Source organism: Bubalus kerabau, chromosome 14 (genome assembly GCF_029407905.1).
Source record: "Bubalus kerabau isolate K-KA32 ecotype Philippines breed swamp buffalo chromosome 14, PCC_UOA_SB_1v2, whole genome shotgun sequence".
Classification (NCBI taxonomy): domain Eukaryota; kingdom Metazoa; phylum Chordata; class Mammalia; order Artiodactyla; family Bovidae; genus Bubalus; species Bubalus kerabau.
Window position 1 is genome coordinate 61,915,939 of NC_073637.1, and position 12,597 is coordinate 61,928,535.

Consider the following 12,597-nt stretch of genomic DNA (forward strand, 5'->3'; position numbering starts at 1 on the left):
CTGTGGGATGTTTCACTGAGCGCTCACTGTTTTAGCATTCTTGAGCACCTGCAGATTAGAGGTTAATATCTAGATAGCTGTTTCTAGAATAATCTGTGTTCATGAGATTTCAGGGCATGACGTTACAAGAGGAGATAAGACTACACACCAAATCATAGAATCCTAGAGTTCAACAGTTGAGCAGTTCAACTATTCCTCTCCAAAGCACAAGTCATCATACTCAACTTGGTATCATCTATAAATCTATTAGTAGTAAACACACATTTTCACTATAGTTAAATGGAAAGGCAGTGTATCAGTCAAGACCACTGATTTAATCAAAATTTCAAAACCCTTTGTGTTGGATAAAGCACTGCTAGCATAAGTTGGTTCAAGTCACATTTTCCATCTTACCCCAAATTCCATGCATTATTTTGTCCAATAAATGCCTTCTGAAATTAAATATGCCTTTACTATATCATTTCACTATCATTCAATTGCTTCATTTGAGAAGGATATTAATTGGATAGTATCACTGATAGTATTAGTTAATAGCAAATGAGTCAACATTTGCTCCAAGTATCAGTGCCTCTTAAAATAAATAAGTATTAATGAACCCTAGACATGATCACTTCTTTCAAAAGCATTGTCAGGGTTTGATGGTATTTTACTGAAAAAAAAAATTTTAGAAATTCCACCATTTACGCCTTTTTAAAAGCATGTCATATACCCATCTGCAGTGCTTTGGTAAGTCTCTCAATCACCATGACTTCTAAAAGGGCACTATGGTGTTCCCTGTGTGATCTCCCAGTACTCTACAATTTAATTCATATTTACTCACATAAAGCTAATAAATGTTTCTTTACAATTGGTTTGCTCATCTAACGTGGGCCTCTATATCCTTTTAATGATCTTTGTTCTGACTTGTCAAATTTGATGATGTCTTCCTTGCTGGTAAATATATAATCAAAGCAGGGTCAAAATAATTTTTCTATTACCTTGGGCATATATCTATCGGAGCATTCACAGATACACTTATCTTTTTCTTATTCTCCTTACTCTCCAGAGGGAAACAAGGCCTTTGGGTTATAAGAAACTGTTATTGAAGCTTGTTTTTCACCTTGGACTTTAGCCTTCCTGATATTCTTTTCCAGATCCACTCTGCTCCTGTGTGCATCTGGGCCAAGGCCTCCCTCCATTTTTGAAGATACCCTTGTACTAGATGACTTTATCAGAGAGCTTCTTTTTGGCTGCATTTGTTAATTTTAGGTATCACACTTCTGTTTCTTACTTACACTCATTTGTGTTGTTACAAATTCTACTTTTCCAAGAATCCTCTCGAGCCACGTGAACTTTTGACTTTCCTGACCATGGAACGAGGCTTGCCCTTGTTATAAACTCTAGGCAAGGTATTTCCTAAAGCCTCAGATACAGTATAGAGTGTCTCCTGTGATTTTTTTTATTTAGTATCTCAAATGATTTGACTACTTCCTACAAAAGTCCCTATCGTGTCTCTATCACAAATAGTTCTTTCATAATTTTGTCCAGAATATTGTTTTCTTTCCTTGTTTCTTCATCTTTCTGAGCTGTCAGCAAGTCTAGAATTTATCAGATGCCCTGCCTTTGGTAGAATAAGACTTCAGCAGACATTCCGACGGTTGTATTTTTCCCTTCTCTTCAAGGCCAGTTTTGTAATCTGCGTTCGGAAACCTTTATCCATATCCTCTGTCTGGTCTGTTGGTCTGCAGAATACTTCAAGAATAATATCACTTCTAATTCTCTTTTATCTTATCCTCCCTGAGAGGAAAATTTGCAATGTCCATTCTTTGTACAGAAGGGAAAAGAACTTTTTGAGTCATAGCCGTCACCTGGGTTTCCATGTGCTGTTGAAAGTTTGAATGCTCAAAAGAGAGGGAACTCAAAGGCCAATAAAACATATATTTTTTAACAAAACAGCAAAAAGATCACTTGTCATTTTCTCTTGAAAGTTCCCCATACCAATGGCAATCTCTGTCCCACGTTGTAGTAAAACATACATTTATTGAATGAAAGTAGGATTAATTGAAGTATTACATAGGGGAAAACAGAGAGTTGTAAAAAACAGGAGCTTTGAGGTCCTGAGCAGAGTTGACGTTGATTCCCAGCTGCAGTGCCTATGCTGTGTGTCCTTAATAATTTCTCTAAATCTTAGATGTTATCTATTTAATGGATTTATTATTAGTACCTATCTCACAGGATGACTGCGAAAATTATTTTTAAAAGGCTGACCACAGGTATTTATTTAATAAAAGAACAATTAACAACTGCTTAATATGTGCCAAGAAATAATCTATATATTGTTATTACAACAGTATTAAAGGGTATTGTAAAATTCTTGACCTCACCAGGAGGGAGTCAGAGGCAAACTACAATACATATATAAAATATATATAAATTATATATTATATATATTATAATTATAAATCATATAATTTAATTATATCAATTAAATAATATATTAATTAATTATTAAGTAGCATATTATTTATTTATTAAATAATATAATTATATAATTATAAATTATATAAATTATGCCCAACAGTAAATGCAATGAAGTACACAAAAATACATTTAAAAAAGAATCAGAAATAAACTGCGCTTGTGTGGGGTGGGTGGGGGACAGCTACTTTAGCTAGAATGATCAGCAAAGGTTTTTAGGCTTCTCTAAGGAGGTGATATTTTGATTGAGCCAAAATGGTGAGTAAGCATCAGAATTAGAGAAATCTGGGAGAAAAGTATTCTAGACAGAAGGATGAGCAAGTGTATATAATAGGAAACTACTTCTCAGTACGTGTGTTTCCCTTAAGTAGATTTTGGCCAAGTGTTTGACGTGATTTTATTTATCTGTTTGGGCATTACCAATTTTCATTTCAAAATGAGCAGATTCCTCTTGATCGTCCTCTGCCATGCCATTCAATAAATCACCAATATTTTAACCTTTAACAAAGTGCAAGTTGATGTTTTACACACCCATGTTTTATCACCAAGAGATGGGGGCCGAATGCCATGTAGATGAATTTGACTCTGGAAAGCATGTCCCTTCAATTATCTGTTAAACGCCTCATTTTACACCCAACTTGCTGACAAAAATGAGAAAGCAAACAAATGAGATGAGTTGCAGTGAGGATACAGGAAGCCAAGAAAGCAGAGGATCTAATTGGAAGAGCACAGGAGAATGTTTAAAATAAGTTTCAGAATAGCGATAAGGATGAAGATGATGTTATCTCTTGGATAGAAGGAGCTATTAAAATACACCAGAGTGTTTTCAATCACTTAATCAGAAAGTCCTTTTCCTGAGAACTGTCTTTTGTCCGTGTGCCATGAACAAACATAAATATTTTGGATTTCCTGCATCCTTCACCCTGATAATGGGCTCTTAACTGTAAGCTCTTCCCACCTCAAAGAAAAAGCGAAAAACAATGATAAAACATGAAAGATATATAATGTCTTTTTCAGAAGAATTATTGTATCTCACAAATGGTTTTAGTGTTATTCCTTTCTAGCTTTTGCTTTTTTTAAATAGGAGATGTTACATTTCTTTTACATGTAACAGAGGCTGCATCCTGGATTGAGAGCATAACACACAAGGTAAACATGTACATAAGAGCTGAACTTAGGGAAAAGGTAAGTTTTTTGAAAATTTTATGTGAATTGCTTTTCAGATGACATATAATTGTAACATTTCATTTGTACATAAATTTTCATCTCACATTTAATATTTGAAAAAATCTTAAAGCAATAATTTCATAAGATATTGATATAAAATGTTCATTTACGGCTTAAATATTATTAAATTCTTAACATCAATATATGTAACTATGTCTACATGTTTTTTAACAAAATAATTTATGTTGAAATCAAGATACCAGAAAAACCCTATGTTAACAGGGCTATTTAGGAAAAAATTTAAACTATGGATTTTTTAAAATGATAATTAAAACAAATAATTTGACAGAAAGCTCTTTTGTTGTTATGGGAATAAGGTTTCACGAGATGTTTACACACTTATGAGATTTTTAAATAGCATTTTCTGGATCCAAATAGAGATGTGTCAATCATTTGAATCATAATAAACCAGAAGTTCTTTTTTGTGTTAAACAAATAAACCAAAGTGAAATTCTACTTGGGTAAAGGGTGAAATTAAGTTGAAGTGACCATATTCATGAATAAAATCACTATGAGGTACAATTAAATGCATTTTTCTTGCTATTATAAATGACAAATTTTCCCATTATATCTATATTTTAATTTATAATTGGAAATTGAAATCCTAGTACTCCAATTGATCCCATCCCGAGTTTTACTTTGAAGTCTGACCTCAGAATTTGTGCAATAATATCAAGTAGATGATAAAATTTCAGGGGAAATTGTGTAATAATAACACTCCTGTAGAACTCCTTACTCACACAGCCCTGAGTCTTGTATACCAACCTGGCTGTGCTTTCCATAAGGATATAATACCCCTATCTATTTGAACCTCGTATTACCAAGGCACTAAAATACAAATCTGGTTTAATTAAACGGCCAAGTCCAACAGAAAGGATCCAATCAATATGAATAATATTCCTGCTTCTCTCTCCAAAACAAAATAGACTGCTTGAATGTTTTATGTCCAAGCACAGTAAGCCAGTGAGTGCCGGGTTCTGAGTCAGATGATAAGTCAAGGGTTAAAAAGGACAAAATTATTATTCGCTTAAGAGGAAAGCTGCTATCCGCTTGCTTGCTGACTACGTGTGCTCTTGGGTAAGATGCACTTTTCTTATAATAAGGTGAGCAATGGATTTATCTGGATAGACACTTAGAGGAATCTGATGGTCTCATTAGTAAGGTGGCTTCCTGGCCATCAACACTGCCTCCCTTTACTAAGGAAGCCCCTGCTAATCAAAAGTGCTTCTGGAGAACAACAGGATTTGGCACTAAATTTCGAGATAATGATGGTCAAGTAGGGCTCGATTTCTCCTCTGCGGTGCTTTTATTCTCTTTATTGATTCCTACAAAATAAAGATGGCCAGGCCTGTTACTGAATCTGAAATAATTGGAACCGGTGTTATTTACATATGATTTCATTTTTTGCAGAAGTTGGGGAGTGGGTGGAGAAGGGGTGGCCAGCAAGGGGAGAAGTGTCCTTTGAACAGCTAGCTGCCTTTGGAAGAAATGTTCCAGTAGAAAACTGCCTCCAGCATTTGTCTAAAATAAAGAAATAAATAAATGCGGCGTCGGGTGAATCACATCAAAATCTCAAGACAATTCCAAGATGAACCAACTCGGAGAGTAAATGACCTCTTCATCTGGGTGATAAAGTTCCAGCCAAAATATTCTCTGGGCCCGAGACGTGATTCATTAGAAATATGTGCATGGTGGGGCGCCCTTCTCTCTATCTGGCAGAGTCCGGTCTGCACACTGATAAGAAGCAAATGCAAATGTCCTGATAAGAACTGAATGCAAATATTTATGATATGATATTCCCTGGGAATTATGTGCAGATAAAACAAAGTGTATTATTTTCCTGCTTCCCTTTCAGGTTTGCCAAAATGCGCTTTTTCGCTTTTGGAATTTGCATTTCTTCAAAATTGATTCGGCTTGCGTATTATGTTAAGCTATTTGTTTGCTAAGGATGGTAATTAGTTACTGTAATTACAGCAATGACAGTTGCTAAATTGTTTTTAAAGCATTACAGTGGGCCTGTGCCAGAAGATTGCAGTATTTTTTTGGATTTAAGCAGAGGCTGGAAAAACTCCCACTCTAGGGCCAGCATGGGATTTTCAACTACAAAGCTGCTTTTCCTGATTGAAATTTTTTTAAAAAGTCATTAATTTGCATTGATTGCAAGTGCTAACTTTACATGTAGGTTTACTCGCATATCACAGAAATATTAGTGATAGTGGACTTTGGTGTGAAAGAGACATGGGGGACACCCATCGTAAATAAAAGTGAAAGCTGATAGCAGAGGAGAAATGGTATAACTATTACTTGGAGCCTGTTAATTAAACTTTTTAGCCTGTTTTTAGATAAATTAAAAACAATTAAAAATGTTTCTCTGAAAGTCATTCCCAAACTTTTCTGAGTGCTCCTGGTTAAAATGAGTAATTTGGAAAAAAATAATTTGGCCATACGCTGTTCTTGACATGTGGAAAGTAAAAGAAGAAAGAAAAGGAGAAAGGTTATTTACCCAAATACTTCTTACAGATTTAGTTTAAATGAAAATCATTGATGAGGAGAGACTTGAGCTGTAGTGCATGTCTAAGATGGTTCAGATGATTGATGTTTTATATCAACATCCCCTAAAGACAGAGGTTAAAAGCCAAGAATGTGGTTCTCTCTGCTGCGGTGTCCTAATGCATGCATGTATGCATGCTAAGACACTTCAGTCGTGTCCAACTCTTTGCAACCCTATGAACTATAGCCCACTAGACTCCTCTCTGGCCATGGGGTTCTCCAAGCAAGAATACTGGAGTGGGTTGCCATGCTCTCCTCGAGGGGCTCTTCCTGACCGGGGGATTGAACCCTTGTCTCAGTCATTTCCTGCTTTGCTAGGCGGGTTCTTTACCACTAGCGCCACCTGGGAAGCCCATTGTCATAATACTACCTCCTAAAGTCTAGAAAATTCACGTGAGCTCATAGTCTGTCCCCTGCCAATTGAAGTCAAAATAATCCAAAGCATGACTGCACACTCGAAGGTTTCAGGGTTTTATACTCATATATTCCCACTCACAAATGTTACATAAATAATAAATTCTATATTTTAAATGTTTATTTTCCTCTACTGGAGAAATAACAACAATAATAATAGCAACCACCATTTCTTGAGATCTTTGCGCATTCCAGGCACCGTGCCAAGCCCTGTAGGTACATTCTCTCAACAACTTACGGGGCATTATTATTACCACTTCCAGTTTACAGGAAGAGATTCTGAGACTTAGAGATGTTAGAACTTGCCAAAGTCACACTTCTGGTAAAAATCAAACATGGAATCCAGTCCCCAGGCAGCTTCCATCTACGGCCTGCTCTTAATTTGAGAGGATGTAACTTTGTATTTGAATGTAAATAAATAAATAGTATTTGAAAGCCATGACCCCCTCCTTTAATCAAAAACTAAACTGAAAGCTGAAGCACCTAGTGTCGGACATCAGAAATCGAATTCTCATCTCAAAGCTTTTTGTCCTGACATTTTATCCTTATTATAAGTATAAATATGATTTCCTTGAAAATGACTCCATAAGTACTAATACTTGATGAGAAGTTTGAAGTTTTACACAAGAAATAGTCTCCTAGGAATTGACTACTTTTGCTCCAAAAAAGATTCAATGACTTAGTTTGTATATTTATCATTATTTAAGAACTATAAATCCCAGTTTGTGTAATGTGGTTCTTATATTTACATGAATACAGATGAAATTGATAAATAGGCATTTTATGGCATTTTGAAATTGTTTTGAACATTATCTTATGCTGTGCATATTTATGTATGGTTCTCATTCTCATTACAGAATGAGAACCACACATAAGTATGTATGTACATTCTCAGCTGTTTCACACATGACCCCAGGTATATATCCCCAGTGTGGGATGCACATATCTCACTTGGATACACACATGTGAAAGCATAGATCAATACAACTTATACAAGTGATGTCTCCAATTAACACATTCAACAATCCCTGTTTATGAAGTCATTCCTGATATACTTTTACCTCCTCCAAGCTGTACATTATTTCTTCAATTTTCCAACCACATGACACTATAATTTTAGCCCTTATAGCACCGATTCTTATATGAACCTGGTTCACTGTATATCTGTCTCCTGCAGTAACCTAGAGGCTCTCTGAAGGTTGAGTCTTGTATCTCCTGCATCTAGCACAAAGCTTGTTACATAGTAAATACCCAAAAAGACTTACTGAATGAGGAAATTCCCTCGTGGTCCAGTGGTTACGACTTGATGTTCTCACTGCCAGGCCTGAGTTTGATCCCTGGTCGAGAAATTATTAATAAGATCCTGTAAGCCACGTGATGTAGCCAAAAAAGAAAAAAAAAAGAAGAAAACTATGAACAAGCACTGAACCCATTCAAACAAATAAAAAATTCAGTGGCACGGTCTTGATATCTCTCCCATGGGCCTACAGAGCAGTGAGGATACCTCTGCTTCAGACTGGGGCTTAGTTGGGTCTGCATACTTGTATCAGTTTGAGTCCAGCCTAGGTTGTTCAGCAGTAAAGAATCCGCCAACAATGCAGGAAACACAGGAGATGTGGGTTTGATCCCTGGGTTGGGAGGATCCCCTGGAGGAGGGCATGGCAACTCACTCCAGTATTCTGGCCTGGAAAATCCCAGACTGAGAAGCCTGGCAGCCTACAGTCCACGGGGTCAAAGAGTCAGACACGAGTGAAGTGGCTGAGCACACATGCACAGGAGAACAGCCACCCAGGGCAAGTTTTTCCCATGTAAGTGTCAGAAGATGCCAGATGGGTAAATGAAAATATGTGATGTCTCTTAAGGCTTAGACTCAGAACCAGTACCTTTAATTTTTATCCACATTTCATTCTCCACAGCAAGTGAAGAGCCAAGCTCAAAACCAGTGTGGGGGCAAAATATACTCTTCCCATGAAGGTGTGGCAGGTAGATGGTGGAAGAGGAATAAATGTTTGCTGAATAATATACAAACCACAAGCATCAAATATTCATATAGTAAAAGGATTCCCTTTCTTTAATTTTAAGGAATCTAAAACATCTAAAAGAGATGAGGAAGATGGATAATTGCTAATTATATTTTAATTCAATAGTGACATGAATTTTCTTTGCCGATTCATCATTAACATTATGAGCTACAGCTTGGTGCTTTTCTCATTTTATCCTTTGTATGCCTAGAGAAGTAATCAAACCTCTTCTTCCATACCTGAGGACTATTAGTCAATCGTCTGCTAGGTTCTCTCCTCCAGGCTGACATTTCTTTCAACTCCCCCTCTATATTTCACTTGCCAAAACATATCCCACTTTTAGGGCTCTTCTTTGGGACTCTCCCCAATCCATTTTGAGCCAAAAGCTATATCCAAATCTCTTCTTACTATCGATCAATCAAAACTGGAAAGGGAATCTTATTTCCTTAGAGAAAGATATTGGCAAATTTCCAGCTGAAGAGAAACACACGGTTCACACCCCGACTCCCACATTTTGCTAACCCCCACTCCAATCTGCAAACATATCAGAGTCAATTTGACTAAACTGTATTGGATCAAAGAGGAGCTCCAAAGAGTGTGAAGTCAGGCTTCAAATATCAGCTAAGCTCAGTTTGGTTACAGAAAGGAAAACATCCCTCCTGGAGTGAGACATCTTTCTTGTCCAGACGTTCAAAGAGTGTTATTCATTACGAAGTTTATGGTACCCACACAGGGAGCAGAGTTCATTACTTCAGAATTCCTGCCTGGTTTTACAAGGAAGGTCTCCTGTTAGCTGCCTCGAGCTTTCCATGGCAGATTCAGCCTCAAAAAATCTAAAATAGATCATTGGACACCCTCTAGCTGGCCTTGTTCATATGGTGACTGTAAACATTTTCCCTAGAGCCTGAAACTTTCAAGATTTTCATTTAAGTTTTCAAATTAGAAGGGTAATTTCTTTTGCGTTCTAGAAAGTAAGATTTAGGGTCACACTTTTTTTCATTTACTTTACCTGTTTAACCAAAGTCTACTAACAAAGTCTCTACTATAGAGAGATGACGTGTTAATATTAATGTACAGAAAAATCATACTTTGTAACCTAATTTAGTATAATTCATAGTGAGCTGAAATGAAATGAGAGGGCATCCCAAATTCTAACTTATATCAGTTATTTACATATTTAAGTTCAAAATCACAACATAAGGACCACAGGGCATATTAGTCAGGATTCTCCAGAGAAACAGAATCAATAGGATATGTAAATATATAGTAAATATATATAGAGAGAGATTCATTTTGAGGAACTGAATCATGCAATTGTGAGAGCTTGGAAGCCTGAAATCTGTAGGGTAGGATAGTAGGCTGGAGACCAGATGATGTTGCAGTTCAGACCCAATGGTGGTCTAGAGGCAAAATCTTCTCCCTTACTCAGGAGACTTGAGTCTTTTTTCTAAGGATATGGACTTCCCATGTCTTGGAGAATAATCTGCTTTACTCAAAGTCTACTGATCTAAGTGTTAATCCCTTCTAAAAATAAACAATAATTTCACAGCTAAATCTAGACTGGTTTTTGACTAAATATTTTGGTACCTTGGCCTAGCCAAGTAGACTCATAAAATTAACCATCACACATGGGTTATAATTATCTTTGCTCCATCACTTACTTGATCAATAAGGACCTACTGAAGATTTACTACATACTTGGCAGTACCCAGGATTCCCAGGCACATTGCAAAATCCATGATTCTGAATTATTGTTCAAATGTATTGATTTTGGGGCTTCCTGGGTGTCACTATAAGTAAAGAACCTGCCTGCCAGTGCAGGAGACACAGGAGATGAGGGTTCTATCCCAGTGTCAGGAAGATCCTCTGGAAGAGGGCATGACAAATCAATCCAGTATTCTTGCCTGGAAAATCCCATAAACAGAGGAGCTTGGTGGGCTACAGTTCATAGGGTCACAAAGATTCGGACATGACTGAAAGCACCTTAGCACATTGATTTTCAGGAACATCAGGAAATGACTTGGAGTTATACCTAAATTTGGTCTTTCCTGAAACCTAAAAGAAATTAGCACAAATGCAAAAAATTAGTTCTTACCAAACACAAACCTCCTGGCACTTTGATTTTGACCTTCTTAGCCTCCAGAACAATTAATGTTTATTATTTAAGACACCCAATCTATGGTATTCTTCTTTTAGCAATCTGAACAGGCTAGGACAATATGGGTATGTATATATGTATGTGTGTGAATTTGATAAAATGTTCAACTGAAATTTACTGAAGGACTGCTATGTTAGAGATACTTTTTAGACACTGACAGCCTAGTGGTAGAGCAAAAATTATAGTCTTAGTTCTCATGAAATTAATAGTCTAATGTGGGAGAAAGGAAATAAAATTTATATTATATTTAAAATTCTGATAAGGCATCTGAGAGAGGAGGAGTAAATGCTAAAAATGTCTTTAGCAGGGAAAGCTAATTTAGCCAAGTTAGAATAGACTTCCCTGGAAAAGTAATATATTGACTCTGTCTTGAAATTTAAAGAACAATTGTCAGATGGGGCTACTCTGTTGGCTCAGATGGTAAAGGCATTTCTGTAATGCAGAAGACCTGGGTTCAATCCCTGGGTTGAGAAGATCCCATGGAGGCAGGCATGGCAATCCATTCCATTATTCTTGCCTGGAGAATCCCCATGGACAGAGGAGCCTGGCAGGCTACAGTCCATGGGGTCACAAAGAATTGGACAAGACTGAGCGACTAAACACAACACAAGAAAGTCTGGAGATAGTGTATTCCAGGCGGTGGGAACAGCATATGAAAAACACATTTGAGAGACATACAGAAGTCTAGTGTATCCTCAAAAGACACTTTAGGTCACAGTAATAATTTTAGTGTACAAGTCCAAGATTTTAGATAGGTGAGTAACACAGTAGTATTTGCATTCTTGAGTGACCATTCTAGCTGCTGTATAAAGAATGATCTGATAGAAGCAAAGATGTACACTGGGAGGTCAGAGAGGGCAATATTGTAGCAGTTTAGATCAAAGATGGTAGGGCAACAGAAATAGAGAAAATAAAGGAATACACATGAGATGTGTGTTGTTGGTCAAATTCACTAAAAATCGGTCATTTTTTAATGAGGACATAATGTGGATGAACGTGCTAAGCTTGGCTTTCTGGATTCTGGCATAAACAACTAAGTTAGAGAATACAGGATGAGGATCAATACTAAAGATATGGGTTTGGTTTTTCGAAAAAAAAATGTTGAGATGTCTGTGAGACATCCTAGATGAAATGAGCAATCATTAGATTCACAGTTCTGGAGGTAGTTAAGACATATGAGTTACAATTATAAATTTAAAAGTCATCAGATAATATTTGAAGGCATGAGAAAGAATGCACTCATGTTGAGTAAAGAGAAATAAAGGTCCAGGGAAATCTCCATGAAATTTAGGTCTAAAAGGAAGACCTTCAGATAGGAAGGGAAAAAAAAAAAAAAAAAGCAAGAGTGTGGCAACATGGAAGCCAAGAGAAGAGTGTTTCAGAAGGAGGAGTGGGCAAGCATATCAAATGATGGTAGGAAGCCAAGTAGCAGTAGTAGACTTGATGTATCACTACATACTCCTTCCAGGACTCAGCCTCTCATTCCTCCAGCTTCTGGGAGATTGGGCAGCAAAAAAATCTCAGCTGACCCCTCCCTGAGAATTGACTTCACCCGTAGGAGAATTACAGGCTTCCCAGGTGTTTGAGTGGTATAGAATCTGCCTGCCAAGCAGGAGACGCTCGTTCGATCCCTGAGTCTGGAAGATCCCCTGAAGAAGAATATGGCAACCTGCTGCAGTATTCTTTCCTGGGAAATCTCATGGAACAAATGTGTTTTCTTTACATGCTTAAGAAAGTCAAGCACCTTTATTTCCCTCGGATAATTTAATT

The 12,597-nt window shown here is 36.9% G+C and overlaps 1 long non-coding RNA gene across 3 annotated transcripts in view; it reads right to left on the reverse strand.

Moving 5' to 3' along the window:
- Positions 1–12,597, reverse strand: part of LOC129626978 (uncharacterized) — a 53,443-nt gene that overhangs the window by 29,318 nt on the left and 11,528 nt on the right. For all 3 annotated transcript variants that reach the window (XR_008702357.1, XR_008702358.1, XR_008702359.1), the window contains one exon: positions 7,914–8,011. This is a non-coding gene — a long non-coding RNA (uncharacterized LOC129626978). The remainder of the gene's footprint in view (positions 1–7,913; positions 8,012–12,597) is intronic.